The sequence below is a fragment of the Lissotriton vulgaris genome, chromosome 4_1 (genome assembly GCF_964263255.1).
Source record: "Lissotriton vulgaris chromosome 4_1, aLisVul1.2, whole genome shotgun sequence".
Classification (NCBI taxonomy): Eukaryota; Metazoa; Chordata; class Amphibia; order Caudata; family Salamandridae; genus Lissotriton; species Lissotriton vulgaris.
This window is the reverse complement of record NC_141691.1, coordinates 1,791,368,021-1,791,384,748: the sequence shown is the minus strand read 5'-3', so window position 1 is coordinate 1,791,384,748 and position 16,728 is coordinate 1,791,368,021.

Below are 16,728 nucleotides of genomic sequence, written 5' to 3'. Positions count from 1 at the left end.
ATAATTAATTTTCTTCCCCGTCTGAGTCCAGTAACTTAATTGCCCTGGGAGATGCTATAAAGCAACACTTGAGTCAAAGCCAACACAGCCTCCTGGTAGCTGGTGACTATAATATACACCCTTGTGGTGAGCCACTTACTGCTTGTATTTCTGAATTAGGTTGCCCACGTATGCATGGTTTCCACTTCGAACATTCTGTTCAAGGAGAGCTGTTAAACACTATGATTAATGAATTAGATCTGGTGGCTACGATGTCTTTAAACGACCCGCACACTAACTTTCCTGAGCCCACATTTAATGGACATGGTTAGGGGTCTTTTATTGATTTTATTTTAATTTTGTCCTATCTACAATCTTTAGTGAACAATTTCAAAATTACTGGGAGTGAAATTAGCGACCATAATCCTCTAACGCTCTATCTGTCAGGTCTACTGGCAGAAAAGGGTGGGGATGTACCAAATCAGGGCCTACTGTGGCCAACTGACGGTAGGGGTGGATTAACATGGTCTCAAGTAAGCCCAGAAATATTGTGGGTACTACATTTTGAAACCATGTTAGAGTAATGTCCCACTCAATTGGAAGAAAGCTATGGTGAGAGCACTCCTGAAAAAGCCAAACCTGGATCCTAATAACCTCAACAACTACCGCCCCATTTCCCTGCTGCAGTGCGCAAGTAAAATCTTGGAAAAACACATCAACCTCCATCTAACCAGATTTCTCGTGTCAAACCACCTACTGGATGCCTCGCAGACAGGGTTCCGCCCCAAACATGCGACGGAAACGGCCTTGCTGGCAATAACGGAAGAAGCAGGCGGATCCTAGATCGAGGAGGATCAGTGGCAGTTATCCTCCTCGATCTGAGCGCCGCATTCGACACGGTATGCCACAAAACTTAGTTATGTCATCTTTCCAACTTAGGAGTGTCCGGAGATGCTCTGGCCTGGCTGGGATCCTTTTTGAGTGGAAGGACTTTCCAAGTCTTTGAGGGAGACTCCGCCTCCAATAGCAAGCCGCTGGACTGTGGGGTACCACAGGGGTCTTCATTGAGCCCCATGCTGTTCAATGTGTACATGGAACCGCTGGCTGAGATCGTCCACCCTTATGATATCAAGATCATCACATATGCGGACGACACTCAGTTAGTGGTATCCCTTGCACATAAGAACAGAGAGCCAACAGACCAATCTGGCGGCATGCATGGAGGAGGTCAGGAAATGGATGACGACGTCCTCTCTGAAGCTCAACGGGGACAAAACCGAGCTCATGTTACTCGGTCCCCCAGCGCTGCTGACTATCGACCACCTATGGCCCACTAGCTTGGGCACACCACCTACCCCAAAAGACAATATAAAAAGTCTAGGGGTTTGGCTGGACAAATCCCTAACTCTTAATACCCAAGCAACCAAAACATCTGCAATCTGCTTCGGACTCATCAGGATGCTCAAAAAAATCCTCCCATTCCTGCCTTTTGAAGCCAGGCAGATTGTGATACAGGGCCTAATACAATCCTGACTCGACTTCAGCAACGCCTTGTACGTGGGGGCACCGAAGAATGTGTTGCAAAACCTCCAACGGGTCCAGAACTGTGCTGCACGCACGCTGCTTCAGATTCCACGGAGAGCACCAATAGAATCCGGGCTGAGATCCCTACACTGGCTCCCTGTCAGGGAAAGAATAAAATTTAAAGCCCTGTGCGTGTCCCACCAAGCCTTCTGGAGAACTGGTCCTAAGATCAATCATTCCCTTCTTTCCCCTTATTGCCCTAGCAAGCAACTCCGTTCTACCCATGCTTTTTTGGCTATAGTCCCCCGGATCAAAAGGTCAAGAGCAGGAGGAAGATCTTTTATGTTCAATGCGGCCAAGCTGTGGAACTCACTCCCGGTACATCTAAGACCGAATTCCAATCTGCTATCTTTCCGCAAACAGCTTAAAACCTTCCTCTTCACCAACTGAACTCTTCTCCAAGCTATTGCTTCCCGAGGCACTATCCTTCTTTCTTAGCGCTTGGGCGCCTAAGGGCAGCAGTCGCGCTCAACAAAACCCCTTTTCATTTCATTTAATTTCATTCATTTCATTTCATTTCATTTCATTTCATTGCCTGCCTGGGCATAGTGACACAGAGCCTTATGATACTCAGGAGGTAGTAATAACATTCGAGAGGGGTGAAATCATGGAAGGTATAACAGGTTTAACTGTTGGAAAAGCACCTGGCCCGGACGGGATCCCTCCAGATCTCTTTAAGTCTGATCCCGCCGATACTGGAGGCTGTATTTAATGCGGCAGCACAGTATGGTTGTCCTCAGTCGTGGGCAACATCTACTATAATTCCTGTTTTTAAAAAAGGCGACAGAAATAGTACCCATTGTTACAGACCCATCTCATTAATAGACTCAGTGGTAAAGGTGGTAGGTAGGGTCCTTCTTCAGAAATTATCATCTTGGGCACAGGACAACATGATTTTGTCGGAAGTCCAGTATGGTTTCTGGCGGGAACGGTCTACTGTAGCTCATTGCCTTAATTTATTTCAGATTTTGAGCAAGTATACTGTTGCACGAACTGGGACCATTCACCTTGCCTTCATGGATTTGTCATCAGCATTTTGATTGTGTCAATAGGAATAAGCTCTGGCAGTCCATGAGGGCAATGGGAGTGGAGAACAGTGTTGTTATTTTTTTGGAGGACATGCACAAGTCCACTAAAGCCAATGTCAGGTTTGCACAGGATCTGCGAGTTACGAGGGATTTTACCATTAAAAAGGGAGTCCGGCAAGGCTGCATATTGGCCCCTTTTTTATTAAACTTTTATATCAACGACCTGGATAACGCATTAAGGGCAACAGGTGTTGATTTCCCTAGTGTAGGACGGCGTGGGATTCCCGTCCTGCTATATGCGTACTATGCTGTTCTCATATCCAGGACTGCAAAGGGGCTACAAAAGCTTTTATATGCTTTCTCGAGTTTTATGTCAGACACGGATCTGGCAATTAACAATTCCAAATCATATGTCATGCAAGTGGGTTGTCCGGGCAAGAAAAACTTCCAATTTAGAGTGGGAGACTCTAAGGTTCCCCGTATGAATGTGTTTTCCTACTTAGGGGTCCTTTTTGATGAAAAGCTTAATTGAGGCCCCCTACTACAGAAAACAAAAGGGGACTTGGTTAGGGCGAATTCAGCAATCTTCAGTTTTGCATCCAAATTAGGGACGCAGCCCGCTGGAGCTGCTATGCTACAAGTGTACCAGGCGAAAAGCCTGGTCATAGCTTCATATGGCAGCGAAATATGAGGTTACAACGCTGGTCATACCCTCCAAGTATCTGAAAGAGACTTCCTGAAATGCTTATTATGTGTTCCACGGGGTACATCCAATTTAGTGGTCCATGAGGAGTTAAGGGTCCATTATGTAAATTATGTACTCTCTCTGCGACCCCTGACCCGTTGGTTAAAAAAACTGGTTGAATACAGACCCACCTGATTATAAGAGATTGCATGGCCCTTGATGACTTGGCTTGCATTCCGTGGCTGAGCTATTTGAAGAAAAGCTTTGGAAGGCTAGGTCGGGGGGACCTATTTACCAATCCCAAATGCATTACTAAGAGGGATGTGGAGGTAATCAAGGTAGCCTTTTTGTCAGAAAGGAACATGGAAAGGGAAGCCAAGGAGGTACAGAAATCTAGTGTGCGGACATACATTTTGCTCAAAACAACCCCTAGGGCAGAGCCATACCTCATGGGGTCTTTGTCCACACTTGACATGTTTTTATTTACTAGGTTCGGGCTGAACCTTTTTCACCTTCTGCTTGCCAGACCCAAATGTTTTACTTGAGGCAAAGTGGCAGCTCCCTGCGGCTGTGAATGACAGTCTCCGCAGGATATGCTGCATTTTATGTTTTTATGTAAATGTTATGATTTCCCTCGTAAACACTATATGGTTCCTATTTGAAAAATAATTTTTTTTAGACAGGTTCGACCTGCATTGGTGTATTTGCAATTATTGAAAGAGGACTGTTTATTTTTTATTGTGGGTTTTTTAAAAGCTATTGTCAACTCCAGGAAATACATGGATCAGTAATGAGTGTTTTCCTCCAGTTGTTAACTATTTATCAATTTTTATTGCTGTTCTGGTTGTCATCATAACACAAGCACTGTCATTTAAACTGTTTATATGTTGTGTAACTTTTATGGTTTGAACCAGAAACCGAACAAATTTTTCTTGAAATTGAACTAGTGTGACTAGGATGCAATGCAGAGTGTTCAGTTAGTGTCACCAGAAGGCTAGTTTTTGCAGTTTTTATGCAGTGCAATTTGGCATTTTAACATCCCAAGATACAGAAGAGAGGTTGAGTGTCACAGGAGATATTAATGTCCAAAAGATATAGAGGTATGTGGGTGGATGTTGTTCATTGGATGAAGTGAAGTGCAGTGGTTTTGTTCATGTTTCCACGATGAAGGGTTAGTGCCCCTAAGATGCAGTGTGGTTTGGTGTCTTGGTGGCCATAGTGGGACTGTAGTGTGGCGATTCAATTGCGCCAAGTGCTACTATTTTTATTTGTACTGTCAGATAAAGAGTAAAAGGTGAAACGGATGAATTTTGAAAAATCCTCTATTCTTGTCAGTGATTATTTTTCAACTGTGTGTGGTCCTGAGATGTATCTGATATGGATGAGGAATGACTGTCAGGGTGCTATTGTCTCGTTTACAGCAGGATCTGTCCCCAAATATATTACGCCTCCTTTGGTTTAAAATCATTTTTCGTGTGTCAAATCGTTTTTAGGTCTGGCCTTTGAGACAGTGTCAGATATTTCACCATCTATTGCTTTCCCAAAAAATCTTACATACTGTGTGTAGAAAGAGGGGCTTTTGGTCAGCGAGCTTCATCCATTGGTCTGTTAAGCTGTCATTCACTTTCTGTGTCGGCCCACCACAGCATACAGCATGGGGAAATGAGTTTGACCACTTTTCCCATTAGCTCCCTACACTTTGAGTGACTGCACAAAGTCTGTGCACAATGTTGATATCTCACTATAAATAGTCGATTTCTCTTTAACAACATATCTGGTTCAAAGTGTGTTTTTATGTAATTGTTTTTATATGAACTCTGAATCCAGATTATTTATGTATTTACTTTCTGTGGGAGAGGCTAACATAAAAAATAGAAAAATAATAAACACTGCACTCGTTCACCAAACCTATTGGCTCTGGTAATGTGTGCCTCGACCTGGTTGAGAACGGTTGCTCCCTCCTGCCCTCCTTGACTCCTACCCAGAGCTGCCTGGTATCGTAGATATTGCGCTGCTGAGCCTTCTTAACGCTGCTCTCCTCACTTTCACATTTGCCTTACATAGCGCCGCTGCCCTCGCTTAGCGCTCGAACGGGCCTGCCTGATTGTGCGCAACTGTACCTGCATATATTTTAGTTTTTTAACCCTTGTGCATGAAAGCTGCATTTGTTCACTGTTTGGGATCGTGTTTTATTAACTACGCTCCAAGTTTCCTCAAACCCGGTCTGCTTTCGTGATATTGCCGCCATTTGCTGTGTTGTTGTTGTTTTGCCCTGAGACCGCCCCCTCCACCACGCAACCGCCTCCCATCGGATCCTCCCTCCCACTTTGTGTTTAGGCTCACCCCTGTCCACCATAGCGCTGTGACCGCCTCGACCTGGTTGAGAACGGTCGCTCCCTCCTGCCCTCGCTGACTCCTACCCAGAGCTGCCTGGTATCGTAGATATTGCGCTGCTGAGCCTTCCTAACGCTGCTCTCCTCACTTTCACATTTTCCTTACATAGCGCCGCTGCCCTCGCTTAGCGCTCGAACGGGCCTGCCTGATTGTGCGCAACTGTACCTGCATATATTTTAGTTTTTTAACCCTTGTGCATGAAAGCTGCATTTGTTCACTGTGTGGGATCGTGTTTTATTAACTACGCTCCAAGTTTCCTCAAACCCGGTCTGCTTTCGTGATATTGCCGCCATTTGCTGTGTTGTTGTTGTTTTGCCCTGAGACCGCCCCCTCCACCACGCAACCGCCTCCCATCGGATCCTCCCTCCCACTTTGTGTTTAGGCTCACCCCTGTCCACCATAGCGCTGTGACCGCCTCGACCTGGTTGAGAACGGTCGCTCCCTCCTGCCCTTGCTGACTCCTACCCAGAGCTGCCTGGTATCGTAGATATTGCGCTGCTGAGCCTTCCTAACGCTGCCCTCCTCACTTTCACATTTGCCTTACATAGCGCCGCTGCCCTCGCTTAGCGCTTGAACGGGCCTGCCTGATTGTGCGCAACTGTACCTGCATATATTTTAGTTTTTTAACCCTTGTGCATGAAAGCTGCATTTGTTCACTGTTTGGGATCGTGTTTTATTAACTACGCTCCAAGTTTCCTCAAACCCGGTCTGCTTTCGTGATATTGCCGACATTTGCTGTGTTGTTGTTGTTTTGCCCTGAGACCGCCCCCTCCACCACGCAACCGCCTCCCATCGGATCCTCCCTCGCCCCTCCCCTTCCCACTACCCATATATGACAGATGCATTCTCGCGCAGCGTTCACGCGCAGCGATCGCGCCCCTTGCGTGCCGAAGGTGCGCCAAAGGTAAGCCCGTCTATGCCCGTCTGCGCCTGGACCGCGCCCAGCGCCAGACCCCCTGGTCCTCGTACCACCCACCTCCCCCGCATTACTTACGATGCCACCACCCTCCTAGCCCTTAACCCCGGCCGACTCCCCCACTGCGTCCAAGCCACTCCTGGACACACCCATGGTCCCTTCTCTTGCAACTCCTGCAAGTTCGACGGCAGCAAGATCAACTCCTCATCCACGGACACAAAACAGAGATCTGACTCCAACTACCTAAAATGCATCCTGCTCAACACCCGCTCAGTCCACAGACACGCCATCGAACTTTGGAATCTACTAGACACCATCTCTCCCGACGTCGCCTTCCTAACAGAAACATGGATGAACGCCTCATCAGCCCCAGACATCACCATTGCCATCCCAGAAGGATACAAAATCATCCGTAAGGACCGCACCGACCAAACAGGAGGAGGCATCGCTATCGTCCATAAGAACTCCATCCGCATCTCAACCAGCTCAGACGTCAACCTCGCTAGCGCCGAACACCTTCACTTCCAGATCCACACCGACCCCAAGACCACACTCAGAGGCACTCTCCTCTACAGGCCTCCTGGACCCCGTGCAAAATTCAGCGACGTTATCACTGACTTCATCACCCCACACGCCCTCCCCTCCGAGGAATACATCCTACTGGGAGACCTCAACTTTCACTTGGAAAAGAGCAACGACAGCAACACCACCTCCCTTCGGGACAATCTCGCCAACCTCGGACTCAAACAACTTGTCACTACGCCCACCCACATCGCAGGTCACACACTCGACCCTATCTTCACCTCCAGCAAACATGTCTCTTTCAGCCACACCACAACTCTCCATTGGACGGACCACAGCTGCGTACACTTTATCTACAATAAGACCACAACTCACAACCAACCTCAACCTACTCTACGAAGAAACTGGAACAAAATCACCATCGACCAGATCTCCTCATCGCTTCTTCAAAACCCCCCTGCCCACTCCTCAAACCCCGACCAAGCAGCGATTAACCTCACCCAATGGCTATCCAACAGCGCCGACATCCTAGCACCGCCGAAAAAGCGTCAAATCAAACTTGGCAGCAAAAACGCCTCCTGGTTCAACGATGATCTTAAGAAATCGAAGAAACTCTGCCGCTCCCTCGAGAAGGCCTGGAAAAAAGACCCAAACACCAGCACCAGGGACGCCTTCAAAAACGCCACCCGCATACACCACCAACTGATCCGGACTGCCAAGAAAGCCGCATTCAAAGACCGACTAGACAACAACGCCCACAACAGCAAGGACCTATTCAACATCGTCAAAGAATTCACCAACCCCTCAGCAAACTCCAATGATATCACCCCCTCTCAAGCCCTCTGCGACTCCCTAGCCTCGTTCTTCCACAACAAAATCGCAGACATCCACAACAGCTTCGACAACCAACCCGGAGACCATCCCACCCAATCTCCTGCCGTACCTTCACCCCCCTCGAACATCCTTAACGACTGGAACCCAATCTCCACCGAGGACACCATCCGCCTGATGAACTCCATCCACTCAGGATCCCCCACAGACCCATGTCCTCACCACATCTTCAACAAAGCAGACTCCATCATAGCACCACACCTCCGAGACGTCATCAACTGCTCCCTCAACTCCGCCACCTTCCCGGAAAGCTGGAAACACGCCGAACTCAGCGCCCTTCTGAAAAAACCCACAGCGGACCCCACCGAACTCAAAAACTACTGCCCCATCTCGCTCCTTCCATTCCCGGCCAAAGTCATCGAGAAAGCCGTCAATAACCAGCTCGCCGCCTTCCTCGAAAGCAACAAATCCCTCGACTCCTCACAGTCCGGCTTCTGAGCCAAACACAGCACGGAGACCGCCCTCATCGCAGCAACAGACGACATTCGAACTCTACTGGACAATGGAGACACAGTCGCCCTCATCCTCCTAGACCTCTCCGCAGCCTTCGACACAGTCTGCCATAGCACTCTTCTACAGCGCCTCAAAAACATCGGGATCCAAGGAAAAGCACTGGAATGGATCACCTCATTCCTCACCGGAAGAACCCAGCGGGTCCGCCTCCCACCATTCAAGTCCGAGGCCACTGAAGTCATCTGCGGCGTACCCCAAGGTTCCTCACTCAGCCCCACCCTCTTCAACGTATACATGAGCCCCCTCGCGACCATCGCTCACCAACACAACCTCAACATCATCTCCTACGCAGATGACACCCAACTGATCCTATCACTCACCAAAGACCCCAACACCGCCAAAACCAACCTACATGAAGGTATGAAAGAAGTAGCAGAGTGGATGAAGCACAGCCGTCTGAAACTGAACTCAGACAAAACAGAAGTCCTTATCTTAGGCACCTCCCCCTCCACTTGGGACGACTCTTGGTGGCCAGAGGCCCTTGGAAAAGCACCTATCCCGACGGACCACGCACGGAACCTGGGCATCATCCTGGACTCCTCACTCTCTATGAACAGACAAGTCAACGCAGTCTCATCTTCATGCTTCAACATCCTCCGCATGCTCAAAAAAACATTTCGCTGGATCCCCACCGAAACCAGAAAAACAGTCACCCATGCACTGGTTACAAGTCGCCTGGACTACGGAAACACCCTATACGCCGGTATCACCGCAAAACTCCAGAAAAAACTCCAACGCATCCAGAACGCATCAGCCAGACTCATACTAGACATCCCGCGTAAAGACCATATCTCTAACCACCTGAAAAACCTTCACTGGCTCCCGTCAATAAGAGGATTACTTTCCGCCTCCTAACCCACGCTCACAAAGCACTCTACGAACTTGGACCCGAATGCCTCAACACACGACTTTCCTTCTACACCCCCCCTCGCCAGCTACGATCTTCCAACCAAGCCCTTGCTACCATTCCTCGCATCAATAAAACCACCATGGGAGGTAGATCCTTCTCCTACCTCGCAGCTAAAACCTGGAACTCACTCCCCACTCACCTACGTCTCACACAGAACCACCTAGCATTCAGAAAGCAACTTAAAACCTGGATATTCGACAAGTAATTCCCATCCCTTCCTCAAGCGCCTTGAGACCCTCTGGGTATGTAGCGCGCTATATAAATTTCTGACTTGACTTGACTTGACTATAAATGAGCATATGCTTTAACTTTTTTCTGCATTATATAACAACGATTTGAACAAGATTTTGTTTTTACTTCCAATGTTAAAAATCAAACTCCATTAGATGCTGCAGCTGGCCTTGCTGGCACTATTATTATCACCGCGGTCTCCTTCTGAATACCAGGCAGTTGGGACATTTCAATAGACATCAATGCATGCAGGAACGTTTTTACTGTTTTGTCTCCTCAATGAGTTTAATCACATGATAGGACTAGAAATATGTGCTATTTGATTATTGCAGTTGTTTGTTTTTATATATCATTGAAATATATTTAGGATTGCTTTTTGAGCTATTAATATTAAACTGACCTTAAATATTTAGTTTTTTTGTGTGTTTCATATTTTAAGAAGCTTGTTTTTATGTAGTATTTATATATATTTTTATATTTATTACCTGTGTGTTAGTTTTCAAATGATGTTGTATGTAGTTTTATGATGCTATTTAACATCGAATAGATATTTTCTGACTGACTGGCCTCCTCATTTCATATTTTTACGTTATACAATTTTGGAGCTGATGATTTTTCTTGTGCAGCTTGAGAGATGGGTATATCTAAAATGTCATCTGTTTTGTCAAAGAGAACACAAGAAAACTTGTCAGGAAAGCCCAGTCTCTTCCCCTGACTGCCTGCTTTTATCCACTCACATCCTGAAGTAATCTGTCTGTTACCTCTTGCCATGTTCACATCATTCTCCTTCCCTCGTCCCTTCATCACTACCACCTGCCTTTCACCAGACATAGTGTCATTGTCTTTGTACCACATTTCAACCCTGCTGGTGACTTTGTGTCACTAGGTTGCAGGGCCATTAGCGAGGGTGAGCGTGGGGCAGATGATACTTTATTCCTCTGACCTGCACTCATGCTGCAGAATGAATGTATAACTTTTGAAGCGAGCCTTCCCTGTTTGTTAATGAAGAAGCAGCTGACACACCTCTAACACTAGATCACCCCAGATTCTGGAGCTCTACTGTTTGCACTTTCACTTACAGACATTCTGATAACTAATATGAACATGTACTAAATTACTCTTGGTGTATTCCTTTCCATCCTTTTTAGCTCATCTGTCCCATTAATGTCAGGGATCAACCATATGCAAATCCTTCTTGGTCCCGGTCCAGCCCCCTCTCCTATGCCATGTTCATATGAAAGAGAACAAAATCAGCCCCAGCTGGGGTTTGGACCTGTTGACCCTCATCTGTGACATACAGCTTGGGCTCTATGGCATAGTGCGCCGCTGACCCATGTGTGGGCATAGCACTTCGGATTGACAAAGCTAACCGAGGCAGCAAACTGGACTGGGCTTTCCCTTTGGGGATAGGTTGAGTGTTGATTTGCATATGGCTGTTTCGACGTCTATGCTGGCACACCCGAGCTAAAAACGATGGACCAGTCTGTTTATATATTTTGTAAATATCTCTCTACACTCACACTGGAGGGTGTCATTGCACTTTACATTGAAAAGAAGAGACCCGGTGCCCGAAATACAGTAAAGCATTGTGAAACTCAAAGTGGAAGAAGGTGCCAGGATGGGAGGGCAGAGGAGTAGTTGTGGGTAGAGACTGTGGCTCAGATTGCTTCAAACATAAACATCCTTCACTTTTTCTGCAGTCAAAGTGTATGTTTCTCTCTGCATCGGTGGTGCGTATATTCAGGATCCGAGAGACACCGATAACATTAGATGATGTCTCGCTCACGAGATAAGGACAGCAGCCACTTCCATCGCTGCACCCTTGACAGGAGGATGACAGCAAGGAAGCCACGCAGGTACTCCGTCTTGGTTGTCTGGGAGCAAAGTGAAAGTATAATTTCCCTGCAAACCATTAAACTGATGAGTCTGTCCGTTGCAGCCCTGCTGTGGCTAATTGTGTTTATCCTGTTTATGGCAGTGAAGTGCTGTCCGACGGATGACGGTGTGTGAGTGCCTGAGCGTGTTGTCTTTCATCCCAGGGGGACCTCTTAGCTCTATTTAGAAATGATTCTCCCATGACTCACATCCACCTAGAGGACTTGAGAGATACTGGCCGCATTTACAAGCTCCTTTGAAGTGTAACATATTGGTGAATGTTCATTACTGGGCTCTGTAAAATTACTTACCGTAGCAGCATCAAAAAAATAGTTTTATTTTTTTTCTCGTCAAGATCACTGCTTACATTGTGAAAAAAAGTGTCCAAAGTTTTTTAGGGTCCCGCCACAGCATTGTTGGTGTAGCAGAAACCAAATTGTATTCGTAGGGGTACATTATAAACACACGTGTAGAGCGAACCAGCATATATTCCTTTTTCGTACTAACGTGAAGTGTTAGAATTTCGAAATGTAATATCATGAAACGTGATGTGTTTAGGTCATTGAATAGTAAGTAGGAGAATTAACGTACAAGATGGATGTAACTGGTAGAAAACATTACAGTGAAGAGTTCACATTGTGAAACTGGCAATTATTAATTTATTAAATGTGTTTATTAATTTGTTGTCTACATGTGAGTCAATGCATTAATCGAATGTGCCTTATTTCCTTCTGCAATTTCGTAAAGCTCACATGGCATTTTCTTATGTTAGCCGAATTTTGTAGGCCTGAAATACATTTTCCTTGGAAACTCTCGCTTTAGAATTAACAGATTGAATTTCATATGTGCTGTCGAATTCATTCTTTCTGACATTTTGTGTTGCAAGTGAAAGAAGTTTCCTCATTCGCTGGAATAATATCTTTGTTTTATCAGTCAGACAAGGAGAGAAACATGTACATCCTATGGTCTGAACTGATAAAGGAAGACTGTTGTCCTTCACACAGGAGGAAGCTTGGGAACCAAGGACAAATGTGGTGAGAAGTACACTGCTGCCCCATGGAAAACTACCTTTAGGATGGTACCCAGAGCGGATGGCGTGACCTGCAAATGATATTGGGAAAGTTCTCCTGAATATTGTGTTGTTGGCAGTAGGGAAAGCACCCGCTTGTCCTACCTTCGGAGAGAGAGCACCTTAAAACAAGATCTGTCTCAATAGCTTTATGCTATTTGATCCATCAATGGTGGAGAGTCTTCTTAGGAAGACTCAACATGCTGATATCTTATATTTCTTTTCCCTGAAGATGCCTACGTAGGGATGTCATCTTAGCATTAGTGTAGGGTGGTTAGATGAATGCTTTACATTCATCAACCCTCGATGCAGAGAAACTTAGACTCATGCTTTCTGATCCTCTGTCTCTTGCTTCTTGAATTAAATGTTTTCTTTATGCTGCACCGTTCAAACTGGATGCGCGGATTTGGCTTTATGCTGATTCGGATGTATTTCTACACTCAAATCTTGAAGTGTCTTTATGTCCAGTTATTTTTGGCTTTGTAATAAATTAACTAATCTTACACAGTTGTCTGTGCTTACTATGTGTCCAGAGAAATTCCAGTTGAATTGATTGGCAATAATAACAACTCTCTCCCCTCTACGCTTACATGCTGCTAAAAAGAACCATCGGATTGTGATTCTAGAATAGGTCCCGAACGTATGGGGCCCGCCCTTACAGTTGGTAGCTGAGTAGGATGGTTAGCACATGAAGCAAGGGGAGAATCCAGAAATCAATCTAGAAAAGCGGAACCTAGAACTCCAGAGCCCAGTGACCGAGAACGGAAAGTGGCGAAATTCAGTGCGGTGAGCCAAGGAGTGAATATTAATAGAGCGTATGTTGTGTTTTAGATTGCGGGAGCTATTTGATTGTGTGATGCCTTGCAGAGTTGGTGTGAGAGTCGAGTGAATGTGGTTTCGGGACAGATGTGGTCCAAGGATTGAGATTCGAGTTTAAGGTCCCAAAGTGGTCTGATATCCTGGGATATATTAAATGGTGCCGAAGACATTGAGATTGTGATTGTCTGACCGAAGAATTGAGGAGTTTTTATGAGACGTCATTGGCAATTCCACCTAAGACAGGGAACTTTGTGTGAATGGGAATCATTTAGTGCACCTTATGTACAGAGGTGAGCTATACTGATTCAGGTGACCAGCGCAGATCAAGGGTCGCTGTGTGAATGTTCTTGGATGATTCAATTCTATCAATCTTTTAGATGGCAGACTATAAATGAGTTTAAGACAATTGTGTGAGCGACCCTTGACCCCACCAGGTAGGTCACTCCCCCTTCACACAGCACTGCCTGCGCCTCCCTTCCCCAGCTGCCGCTGCTGAGGACGTTCGAGGCCCTCCACCACCTGCAGGCAGCCACCTGTGCCTCATCCCTGGTGGCCAGTGGTAGCCCGTAGGTAGGTTTGTTCATCCTCCGCTGTATTGCTTTTATTGTATTGCCTGTATTTTCATTGTTGTGTCTGTGAATGCTGTTGTCTGTCTCCCCCTGCTGCCTGTACATGGTCCGTGCCCCTTTTTCATCCCTCTGTTCCCCTCGCTGTCCCTGTGCTCTCTCTGCACGGTTTTCCCTTCTGTACCCCTCGCTGCCCCTATGTCTCTGCTTGGTTTTCCCTTCAGTTCCCCTTGCTGCCCCGTGCCTCTCTGCCCATTCTGCCCTCTGTTCCACTCATTTTTCCCTCCTTTTTGTGCCTCTCGGCCCTCTGTGCCACTCGTTTTCCCTCGTTTTTTGTGCCTTTCTGCCCTCTCTTCCACTCGTTTTCCCCTCATTTTTTGTATCTTTATGCCCTCTGTTCCACTAGTTTTTCCCTAGTTTTTTTGTTCTTTTCTGCCCTCTGTTCCACTCGTTTTTTGTGCCCTTCTGCCCTCTGTGCCACTCGTTTTTCCCTCGTTTTGGTGCCTTTCTGCCCTCTCTTCCACTTGTTTTCCCCTCGTTTTTTGTGCCTTTCTGCCCCCTGTTCCATTTGTTTTTTCTAGTTTTTTGTGCCTTTTTGTCCTCTGTTCCACTCATTTCCCCCGCCGCTTTGCCCCCTGCAGCCCAGCCCCCCTAATTGCCCACTGCCCATTCACTGCCCCCGCCTCCCGCCTCCCAGCTGCTCTTCCCTCCCACCTCGCCATATAGGCCTGCCGCTGTGTGGTGAGGAGAGCGACCCTTGACCCCACCAAGTAGGTCCCTCCCCCTCCGCACAGCACCGGCTGTGCCGCCCTGCCCCAGCTGCCGCTGCTGAGGGTGTTCGAGGCCCTCCACCACCCGTACGCTACCACCTGCGCCTCATCCCTGGTGGCCAGTGGTAGGCTGTAGGTAGGTTTGTTCATCCTCTGCTTTATTGCTTTTATTGTAGTGCCTGTATTTTCATTGTTGTGTCTGTGACTGCTGTTGCCTGTCTTCCCCCACTGTCTGTACGTGGTATGTGCCCTTTGTCTTCCCTCTGTTCACCTCGCTGTCCCCGTGCTCTCTCTGCCCGGTTTTCCTTTTGTTCCCCATGCTTCCCCCGTGCCTCTTTGCCCGTTCTGCCCTCTGCTCCACTCATTTTTCCCTCGTTTTTTGTGCCTCTCTGCCCTCTGTTCCACTCGTTTTTCCCCCGTTTTTTGTGCCTTTCTGCCCTCTGTGCCACTCGTTTACCCTCGTTTTTTGTGCCTTTCTGCACTCTGTTCCACTCGCTTTTCCCTCGTTTTTGTGTCCTTCTGCCCTCTGTTCCACTCGTTTTTTTGTGCCCTTCTGCCCTCTGTGCCACTCGTTTTCCCCTCGTTTTTTGTCTCTTTCTGCTCTCTGTTCCACTTGTTTTATCCCTCATCTTTTGTGGCTTTCTGCCCTCTGTTCCACTCATTTGTCCTTCATTTTCTGGGCCATCCTGCCCTCTGTTCCACTCGTTTTTCCCTCGTTTTTTGTGTCTTTCTGCCCTCTGTTCCACTGGTTTTTCCTCGTTTTTGTGCCCTTCTGCCCTTCGTTCCACTTGTTTTTTTGTGTTCTACTGCGCTCTGTGCCACTCGTTTTTCCCTCCTTTTTGTGCCCCTTTTGCCTTCTGTTCCACTTGTTTTTTTGTGCCCTTTTGCCTTCTATGCCACTCGTTTTACCCTCGATTTTTGTGCCCCTTTTTCCTCCTGTTACCTTCGTTGTCCCTCGCCGCTGCATCCCCTGCGGCCCTGCCCCATGACTGCCCACTGCCTCCGCCTCCCAGCTGCTCCTCCCTCCCACCTCCCCATATATGCCAGCTGCTGCGCGGCACGTCCTTGCCTGGACCGCACCCAGCACCACAACTCCTTGACCCCGCACCCGCCACGACGACCACCGCCACTACAACGCCAGCCCTCTGCATGCTCTCAACTCTGGACAGAGCCACACCTGTTTCAAGGCTGCCCCAAAATGCACACACGGCCCCATCGCCTGCAGGAACTGCAGCTACACCAGCCTCAGAGCCGACGAACCACCCGCCAGGAAAGACCCCACCCACCTCCGATGCATACTACTGAACACATGTCGAGCTCTGGGACCTGCTCGACACAACATCCCCGGACTTCGCCTTCCTGACAGAGACCTGGTTTAATGACTCCTCCGCACCGGACATCGCAATAGCCATCATAGACGGCTACAAGATCACCCGCAGAGACCGCACCAAAGGAGTCAGAGGAGGAATCGCCATTGTCCACAAGAACAGCATCATGGTCTCGACTAGCACCGGCGACGCGCTCAGCACCGCTGAACACATGCATTTCCAGATCCACACAGACCCTCAGAGGTACCCTTCGTCTACCAACCCCCCGGACCTCACCCCCTGTTTAGCGACTCCATCGCCGACTTGATCAGCACGCACGCCCTGACGTCCACTGACTACATCCTCCTCGGAGACCTGAACATTCACCTTGAGAACAACAACGACAACAACTCCACAACCCTGATCGATACCCTCGCCAACCTTGGACTGAAGTAACTCGTCACAGTGCCCACCCACTCCGCCGGCCTCACGCTCGACCCAGTCTTCTTCTCAAGCCTGTACGTCTCTATCAACCACACCACTGAATTGCTCTGACCCGACCACCCCTGCATCCACTTCGCCTTCCAGAAACCCACCACACCCAACAGATCCCCCGCCGCTGTTGGAGCAAAATCACCTAAGACCATCTACACGCAAACCTCGCTCTCA